The following is a 10760-nucleotide window of genomic DNA, read 5'->3' as shown; positions in this document are numbered from 1 at the left end:
GAGAGTGGCACAGGACCCCCAGCTCTGGGCACAGCTTCCCAGGACTGGCGAGAGGAGGATTTATGGCAACCTGGCTGTGCTGCATGTAGGTAAATTACTTTTGTGCTGACTATAAAGACTGTCTCGGAGGCAAGTTATTACCCATCCAGCAAACAAAAAGGAAATATTTCCTAGTGCATCTGTCATATTTCACGGGAGGGTTTGGCAGAGATATCAGGGAAGATGACACCGGGGACTGATGGAGCGTGGTGCAGAGCAGCACAGCCCCCCTGGAGGCTGGGCCTTCCTTCAGCTCCCTCCAGGAGAACTTTTGGGGCTTTTAAAGCCTGGCCCACGCCCACGTTGTGTTTGCAGCCATGATTTTGGTCACACCAGACACAGCCAGGCTGGAGCCAGAGGGAGGTGAGGGGCAAAGGTGGGCCTGGGCAGCCAAAGGTGTCCTGCATTGCCTTAGACCCTGGACTGGCAGGTTGGGCCATCCCAGGGAGACCAAAGGTGGCTCTAGAAAGCCAGAAACCTTCCTGGCATCTCAGAAGCCATGGATTTATTTCCTAATGACAGCTAAGTGGATGAGATAACAATGAGCAGTCTGTGGTGGAGAAATTCAGGCGGCTTTGATCAGGGGCTTGGGTGTGCCCATCCACAAGGCACCTCCCCACAAAGCATCATCAGCCTCCCCTGGCTTCAAACGGGACCCTCATGACCTCCCCAGCCCCAAAAACCTGGGCTGGGGCTGCAGCAGGAGCAAAGCCTGGCTCCAGGGAACTGCAAGGGGACAGAAGTGACATTCCAGAGGCACTGGGGGAGACGTGGGGGAGATGGGGACATTCCAGATGTGGGGGAGACACGGGAGATATGGGCTCCAGGGAACTGCAAGGGGACAGAAGTGACATTCCAGAGGCACCGGGGGAGACGTGGGGGAGATGGGGACATTCCAGATGTGGGGGAGACCTGGGAGATGTGGGCTCCAGGGAACTGCAAGGGGACAGAAGTGACATTCCAGAGGCACCGGGGGAGATGTGGGGGAGATGGGGACATTCCAGATGTGGGGGAGACACGGGAGATGTGGGCTCCAGGGAACTGCAAGGGGACAGAAGTGACATTCCAGAGGCACTGGGGGAGACGTGGGGGAGATGGGGACATTCCAGATGTGGGGGAGACACGGGAGATGTGAGCTCCAGGGAACAGCAAGGGGACAGAAGTGACATTCCAGAGGCACTGGGGGAGACGTGGGGGAGATGGGGACATTCCAGATGTGGGGGAGACACGGGAGATGTGGGCTCCAGGGAACTGCAAGGGGACAGAAGTGACATTCCAGAGGCACTGGGGGAGATGTGGGGGAGATGAGGACATTCCAGATGTGGGGGAGACACGGGAGATGTGGGCTCCAGGGAACTGCAAGGGGACAGAAGTGACATTCCAGAGGCACTGGGAGAGGCATGGGCCAGGCTGGAGAAGTGCCATGGGGAGCTCCCCAGTGCAGGGCGTGCTGCAGGTGCTCCCCAGTGTCCTGCATCCTGCAGCATCCTCATCCTGCAGCATCCCTCCTCCTGCTGCACCCCACGGGAGCGGGCAGCAGCCAGTGGCTCTGCAGAGCCACCATGGGTTTGCCCTCTCCTTGGGTTTGCCCTCTCCTGCTCGCCCCCGCTCTCCTTCCCGCTGCCTTTCCTTCCTGAGAGGAGGTGAAGAGAGTGATAATCAGCCAGGGCACCAGGAGAGCTCATGGACGAGATTAAAAGCAAATCAAAGAAGAAAAATCATGGCATGGTTTATGTCTTCCTAATTAAAACCCCGCCAGTCTCCCTTCCCTCCCCCCCTTTCCCAGCTAATGTTACACTAACGAGCTGAGTTTAGTGGCATTTATGTAGATAAAAGTCCTGATGATTGATCTCAATGGCTTGTTAAAATTAGTTTCAGTCCACCATATTGATTTAATTCCATTGCTTGAAAGTGCTAATTAATAATGATAATAAAAGTGTCTGGGCTCATTATTATCAGGAGGCAGGTTGGGAAGGGGATGAGGGGCACGGTGCTGGTGCATCGCTCACTCCGGCTGAAAACGGCCCTTGGAGAGGAGCTGTGGGCTGGGGAGGGAACTGGGGGGAGAGGGGGGCACACAGGGGCAGAGGGTTTGGCTTTGCCCTCAGCCAGGGCAGAGCTCTGCAGGGTTTCTGCAGAATGACACTGACTTTGTGATGCTGCAGGAATCAAAGGCGTCGGGGACATTTCCACTGCCAGCACCTCCACCTTGGGGACAAGAGTGCTGGGGGGCTCAGGGGAGCACCAGGAGTTTGGCACATCTCTGAGGCTCTGCCCCTGGTCCTGCAGGACCCCCCGAGCCCACCCAGCAGTGCTGGCTGCTGCCACACTGTCCTGTCCTCTTTGACCTCTCCATGTGTCCTGGAACCTTCTGCACTGGGATTTTTCCCTTTCAGGCTGGCTCCCTGGCCCAAGCACAGTGGCAGGGAACAGCCCTAATGAGGCAGTTTGCTGCCTGTTTGTCCTCAGATACCTGCTGTCTCCAGCTACTGAAGCCTCTTTCCTGGGGAAATTAGTGTAATTAATATATTTATGCAATTATTCAAAGCGCTGATCACAACAACTGCAGAGGAAACTTTGAACAGTGGCAGCCACCTCTTCGTGGGGCTCAGAGCTGGGATTGTCTGATCTCTTGCTCTCTTTGCTGCCATCAGCTGTGTCCTCCTCCATCCCCATTCTCCCCTCCTGTCCCTTCCCAGCACCTTTCCTGGGCTCCCTGGCAGGGACCCCCCTCATTCCAGCAGCACCCAAAGCTGGCTGAGCTCCTGAGCCTGTGGTGAAGGTGCTGAGTGAGGTCAGGCAGGTGAGCAGAGGCACAGAGGGTCCCTGCCCCTGACCTGTCTCATTCTCCACTCGTTCCTGGCCACGTTTACACCCCAAATCCAGAACTCCAGCAGCACCAGCTCCCCCTGAGAGGAGGCTCTTCCTTCCCCTGGCAGAGATGCTGCTCCACAGGTTTCTCCCAGTCCAGTTCCCCAGTTCCCCCAGCCCCACAGGCTCTGCTGCTGCTGCTGCAGGCTCGGAGGCTCCGGGCTGATCCAGAACCCACCTGGCAAGGAGAAAGCAGGCTGGGGAAGGGCCCTTCTCTCCCCCCTCTTGGCCCCTTCTTCTCATTTCATTCCATTTTATTTTTAAAATTTCTCTCTGTCTTTCTCATCCATCATTTTCTCATTCCCTCTCTCCCATCCACGGCGAGCCGGCTAATGGAGTCTGCAGTAATTCAGTCCTCCTCGACAGGGGCTGTAATTTCAATAAATAATTACAGGACTTGATTTCATCTCCCTCTTCCCTGAAATGTGACTGCACAAACTCATCCCATGGGCCCAGGCAGTTAATGGGCTGCAGGGTGGGGCTCCAGGGTGGCTCTGGGACCCCAGGGCACAGACCCTGCTCTTCTCCAGGTCACTTCTGCAGTGCCACCCACCTGTGCCAGGTGATTTTGGGGTGTGCTTGGGGATGCTCTGGTGTCACTGTTACTTTTTTTAAAAAATCCTTTCGTCAGGATTTCTTTTGGAAAGCTGAGAAGCCTCAGAGAAAAAGGAAAACAATAATTCTCTGATTGCTTCTCCTGTGTTTTTCTGCTTTGGAATGTGGTTGGACATTGTTTACCCACAGGTGATTGTTTGATTGGTTTCTGTGAATTGTTTTAACTTAATGACCAATCACTGTCAGGCTGTGTCAAGACTCTGGAGGGAGTCAGGAGTTTTCATCATCATTCTTGTTAAGCCTTCTGTCTGTGTCCTTTCTGTATTCTTTAGTACAGTTTAGTGTAGCATATATAATATAATATAATATAATATAATATAATATAATATAATATAATATAATATAATATAATATAATATAATATAATATAATTGATACGATATGATATATGATATGCTATGATATGCTATGATATGCTATGATATGCTATGATATAATATAATATAATATAATATAATATAATATAATAAATATAATATAATATAATATAATATAATATAATATAATATAATATAATATAATATAATATAATATAATTGATACGATATGATATATGATATGCTATGATATAATATAATATAATATAATATAATATAATATAATATAATATAATATAATATAATATAATATAATATAATATAATATAATATAATATAATATAATATAATATAATATAATATAATATAATATAATATAATATAATATAATATAATATAATATAATATCCCTCTTGAGGATGAACCAGCCCCGTGGTGTGCACGAGGGGCAGTTCCCAGCCCTGCAGCTTTTTCCTCATGTAGCCCTTTGCTGTATTTTTGTCCAGGTTTAATAAACCTTTTTAAATTTTCAGTGAGCAGTTGTTTCTCCCATCCCTGTCCTTGCAGCATTCCCAGCCCTGTCCCTGCCCACCCTCCTGCCCTCCCAGGGCTCTGGGGGGGCTCCAGCGTGGATGCAGAGGGAATGGAGAGCAAAGACAAACCAAGCAAAGACAAACCAAGGCCAGACAGGGCCCAGAACTCCCCCCACCGTGGCACTGAGCCTGTCCACAGCCATTTCCAGTGCCTTTGGTCTTGGCTGAAAACAAAGTGAAGGTCCCTGAGTTCTCCTATAAATGGTAATGATAACACAATTATCATGCAAAACAAAAATTAAGTTTAATGGTGCAAAGCCAGGGTGTACTGAGGAGGTAATTCATATTAATTATGTTTGGATTAAAAGCTTATTTCTTTTGTTAGCATCTGCAAGTAGGAACTTAGCAGTAAAAAAAGCTGCATATAATTACTGCATCTTATGGAGGAGCAGTGTCGAACTTAATGGAGCATCCCCACTCTCTCTGGGCCCCCGACCAGCTGCAATATTTCACTTCTTGTGAGACACAGGAGAAATAAATGACAGCTTTAATGACAGGCACTGCCTGGGCTCCTGACGCAGCCTGAGTGGCCACCTCGGCACTCAGACCTGCAGGCTGGGCTGGGGGCACGGGGGGCATGGGGACACAGAGCAGCCCTGAGCTGGGCTGGGGACACAGCCAGGGACACAGCCAGGGACAGAGCCGGGGACAGAGCTGGGGACAGAGCTGGGGACACAACTGGGGACAGCCAGCGACACAGCTGGGGACACAGCTGGGGACAGAGCTGGGGACAGCCGGGGACAGAGCTGGGGACACAACTGGGGATACAGATAGGGACACAGCCAGGGGCACAACTGGGGACACAACTGGGGACAGCCAGCGACACAGCTGGGGACACAGCTGGGGACAGCCGGGGACAGAGCTGGGGACAGAGCTGGGGACAGAGCTGGGGACACAGCCAGGGGTACAAGTGGGGACACAGCTGGGGACACAACTGGGGACACAGCCAGGGACAGAGCTGGGGACACAGCTGGGGGCACAGCTGGGGGCACAGCCAGGGACAGAGCTGGGGACACAGCCAGGGACACAGCCAGGGGCACAGCCAGGGGCACAGCCAGGGACACAGCCAGGGGCAGAGCCAGGGACACAGCTGGGGACAAGCTGGGGACAGAGCTGGGGACACAACTGGGGACACAGCCAGGGGCACAGCCAGGGACACAGCCAGGGACACAGCCGGGGACAAGTCGGGGACACAGCTGGGGACACAGCCAGGGGCACAGCCAGGGGCACAACTGGGGACACAGCCAGGGACACAGCACTGTCAGCCACTGCTGTGACCCCTGTGCTGCATTGTCCCCTCTCATAGGGACCCCTGGGACAGTGTGATGGCAGCCTCGCTGTGTCCCTGTGACACAGAGCAGTGCCACCCTTGCTGTGACCATTGTGGCACAGAGCAGTGCCACTCTCCCTATGTCCTGTCTGCTTTTACAAATAAACTTTAGGGTTGCTGATAAATTAAATTGGACGTTGAAAGATGAAAGAAACAGTGAGGGAAAAAAAGCCCCAAATTCTGTAAGAAATAAAAATTCAAAGGGAGGGTTCTACATTGGAGGGGAATCTTTGGGATCAGGTGTTCTGGGAAGTCTGAACCTCTCAAGTGCCTCAGAAATGAGGAAAAACCCCTAAATTCAGTAAGAATTAAAAATGAAAGGGGAGGGTTGTACATTAGAGGGGAGTCTTTGGGATCAGGTGTTCTGGGAAGTCTGAACCTCTCAAGTCCCTCAGAAATGGGGAAAGAGAGAAGGGAAATGTGGCTGGAAATTGGGATAAAAAGGGAGGCTGCATCCTCCAAACCTTGGAGAGACCCCAGGGGATGCCCCATGGCCTCTGCCTTGGTTGGAATAAAGCCAAAGGGCTCCTCTGTCTCCTGTTTGGGCACAAACCTCTGCTGTTTGGGGGTTAATTTTCCTAACAAAATCATCCCCCTGGCAGGGCAGGGCAGCACATGGCCCAGACCAAATCCAGCCTGGAACTCAGCTTTGCGGAGCTGGGGGGAGCCTGAGGCCGGTTTTGGTGCTATTTTGGGGCACTTTTGGGTGCTATTTTTGGCACTGCTGAGGCGTCTGTGCAGCTCCCCAGGGCCAGGCGTGCCCCAGAGGCAGCGAGTGAGGAGTTCCCCCACGGAGCTGCAGATCCTCCCTCTAGTGGGGCAGCCCCAGGCTGGGGAAGGCGGGGGTCCCCCTCCCAAAACAGCAGCAGGAGCCTCTGCGAGCCCTGGGTCAGCACGGGGGGAGCAGGGCAGCTCAGAGCTTCAAATCCAGGGATCTTCACAGAATCCCAGAGTCCCAGAGTCCCAGAGTCCCAGAATCCTAGAGTCCCAGAGTCCCAGAATCCCAGAATCCCAGAGTCCCAGAATCCCAGAATCCCTGAATCCCAGAATCCCAGAGTCCCAGAGTCCCAGAATACCAGAATCCCAGATTCTCAGATTCCCAGAATCCTAGAGTCCCAGAGTCCCAGAATCCCAGAGTCCCAGAATCCCAGATTCCCAGAATCCTAGAGTCCCAGAATCCCAGAATCCCAGAGTCCCAGAATCCCAGAGTCCCAGAATCCCAGAGTCCCAGAGTCCCAGAATCCCAGAGTCCCAGAGTCCCAGAATCCCAGAATCCCACAGTCCCAGAATCCCAGAATCCCAGAGTCCCAGAGTCCCAGAATCATAGAATCCCAGAATCCCAGAATCCCAGAATCCCAGAGTCCCAGAGTCCCAGAATCCCTGAATCCCAGAATCCCAGAGTCCCAGAATCCCAGAATCCCAGAATCTCAGAATCCCAGAATCCCAGTATCATAGAATCCCAGAGTCCCAGAATCCCAGAATCCCAGAATCATAGAATCCCAGAATCCCAGAATCATAGAATCCCAGAATTCCAGAATCCCAGAGTCCCAGAATCCCAGAATCCCAGAATCCCAGAATCTCAGAATCCCAGAATCCCAGAATCCCAGAGTCCCAGAATCCCAGAGTCCTAGAATCCCAGAATCCCAGAGTCCCAGAATCCCAGATTCCCAGAGTCCCAGAATCCCAGAATCCCAGAGTCCCAGAATCCCAGAGTCCTAGAATCCCAGAATCCCAGAGTCCCAGAATCCCAGATTCCCAGAGTCCCAGAATCCCAGAATCCCAGAGTCCCAGAGTCCCAGAATCCCAGAATCCCAGAATCCCAGATTCCCAGATCTCAGATTCCCAGAATCCCAGAGTCCCAGAATGATGAGGTTGGAAGAGAGCTCTGAGATCATCGAGTCCAGCCTGTGCCCCAACACCTCACCCAGCCCACAGCACCCAGTGCCATGTCCAGTCTTTTTTAAACACACCCAGAGATGGTGATTCTGCACCTCCCTGGGAAGAGCATTCCAGAGCTTTGTTATTCTTTGGGTGAAAAATTTCTTCCTAATATCCAAATTATTGGTCTCTTCCACCAGCAGCACTGACAGAACCAGAGGACACAGTCTCAAGGTACAACAGGGAAGGTACAGGTTGGATATTATATATCCAACCCATAATATAAATATAAATATGGAAATAATAAATAGAAATATAGAAATAATAAATATAGAAATAATAAATATAAACATAGAAATAATAAATATAGAAATAATAAATATAAATATAGAAATATCAAATACAGAAATAATAAAGATAAACATAGAAACAAAAATATGAATATATAAATAATAAATATAAAATTATAAATATATAAATATACACATTTATACATATATAAGTATATAAATATAAAATATAAATACATAAATGTATAAACGTATATCCAAATTCCCAAAAATCCCAAATTCCAAAGTAGAAATATATCAATAGAAATATAAAATATAAAACCATAAATGTATGGATATATAGCCAAATTTACCTCCAAAATAAAAATACAAATATATAAATAGAAATATAAAATGTAAAAATATAGATATCCAAATATCCAAAATAAAAAAAATCCAAAAAATCCCTCAAAATAAACATCTAAATATATATAGATACACATATATAAATGTAGAAATATATATAAGATATATCCACATATCCAAAAAGTCAAATATATAAATAGATAGAAATATTAAATATAAAACCATAAATGTATAACTATATAAGAAAATTTCCCAAAATAAAAAAATCAAAAATATAAATATATAAATAGAAGTATGAAATAGAAAAATATAAATATATATCCTAATATCCAAAAATCCAAACATAAAAAATAAAAAAAATCCAAAAATTAAATATATAAATTTAGATACATGTATATAAATGTAGAAATATATAAATATATATACAGATATAAAAAATTTAAATATATAAATATAAAAATAGATAGAAATCTAAAATACAAGAATATAAATATATATCCAAATATCCAAAAATCCAAAAATCCAAAATAAAAAAATCAAAAAAAAAAAAAATCCAAAAAAATCCAAAAAAATAAAAAAAAATCCAAAAAATCCAAAAAATAGACATCTAAATATCTAAATATATAAATATAGAAACACGTGTATAAATATATATCCAAATATCCAAAAAATCAAGTATATAAATATATAAATATAAAACCAGATAGAAATATAAAGTATAAATATACATCCAAATATCCAAAAATAATATAAATATATAAATATATAAATATATAAACATACAAATATATAAATATATAAATATATGAATATATAGATATATAACTATATTAATATACAAATACATAAATATAAAATATATAAATATATAAATATATAAATAAATATAAATATAAAAATATAATATATAAATATATAAATATATTTACATAAATATAAAAATATAAAAATATAAAAAATTAAATATATAAATATATAAATATAAAAATATAGAAATATAAAATATAAAAATATAAAATATATAAATAAATACAAAATATATAAATATATAGTTATATAAATATATAAATATATAAATCTAAAAATCTAAATATATAAATATATAAATATATAAATATATTTATATATAAATATATAAATATATCAACACGCAAACAAACAGAGCAGATTCCATAAATCAGAACTATTCCCATCTTTCTGGTTTTTTTGACACAATAAATCTTTTTCTTATGGTTTTTTTTTTGGGTGTTTTTTTTGCTTTTTTTTTTGTTTTTTTGCTTTTTTTTTTGAACTCGCGGTAGCGATTGCATCATCTCCCCTCGCTTCCTTCCCCGCCCGCCCCTGGCCCAGCAGAGATGAAGATAAAGTGATAGTGCTGTGTCAAAGAGTGCTTTACTGCCACACTTGGGATAGAAGAGGAGAGGTTAATTTATCATCACTGGGGAGAACTGACAGAAGAGAGATATACTACCGAAGGGGGATTTAGCACAGGGCCAAGAAACTTCACACTATTTTTACCATCTGTCACATGCTCTAATAAAGCAGGACAAAATATGAAGAAAGGAAAAATGAACTATCAAACACTGATGTAATGCAGCCCATAAATCTAATTTAATTACTTTGCATGCAGACAGGTCCTCGAGTCCGTGTGAATATACTGGATTTTCTTGGCAACTTAACAACTAAGTGTTTTAATAACATCACACTATAATTTATTCTGCTCCAAACACAAAACCTCTTTTGTGCAAGTTTCTTTTCGTGCGTGTGTGTGTGTGTGTGAGAACTGTTAATTTTTCCTGCTCATGTCAAAACTGGCATAAATTCACATGTGAACTTGAAGGCTGAGTGTGAAAAGAGGCGGAGGGGAGCGAATGCCTTTTCTGGTCGGGCTGCTCCTGCCCCAGGTGAGCCCAGCAAGGAGTGGGTGCTGGCCAAACCCCAAAAATGCAGGAGCCAAAAGACAACAGAAGGCCCCAGGAGGAAGAGGAGGATGAAGGGACCCACGGGATGGGGAGGAATCAACACGAGGAGAATTATTATTCAATATGTGCTCCCGTGGATCCGGATGCAGTTACAGGAATTATTGCTAATAATGAAAGCTATATATCAAAGGTTATAAAATTCCTTGGGTGCTGGGACACAATTTTTCTAGGCTTTGTTCTGAACCATTAAAGATGACATATTGAGTTTGTGTGCCTCTGTGTTTAGTAAGAGACGTTTAAATCTGATTTTAACCTAAACTGGCAATTTTGACCTTTTTCTCTGGTCTTTAAAGCAGGAGCTCTGATGGCACTGAGGGGGAGGGGGTGGCCCCCACCCAGGCTCCCTGACCTCACCAGGGAGGGAGGGAGGGAGCAGGTAATTAATTTGTTAGATCATCAGTGATTCATGTAAAATAAAACCATCAGTCTCTGTACAATTCTCCCTGGGAGGAAGAGAAAAAAAAAAAAGGAAAAGAGGGAGGGAAAGAGAGGTTTGGTGT

The sequence above is a fragment of the Haemorhous mexicanus genome, chromosome 30, assembly GCF_027477595.1.
Source record: "Haemorhous mexicanus isolate bHaeMex1 chromosome 30, bHaeMex1.pri, whole genome shotgun sequence".
In the NCBI taxonomy this organism is placed as follows: domain Eukaryota; kingdom Metazoa; phylum Chordata; class Aves; order Passeriformes; family Fringillidae; genus Haemorhous; species Haemorhous mexicanus.
Note: the sequence above shows the minus strand (reverse complement) of the source record.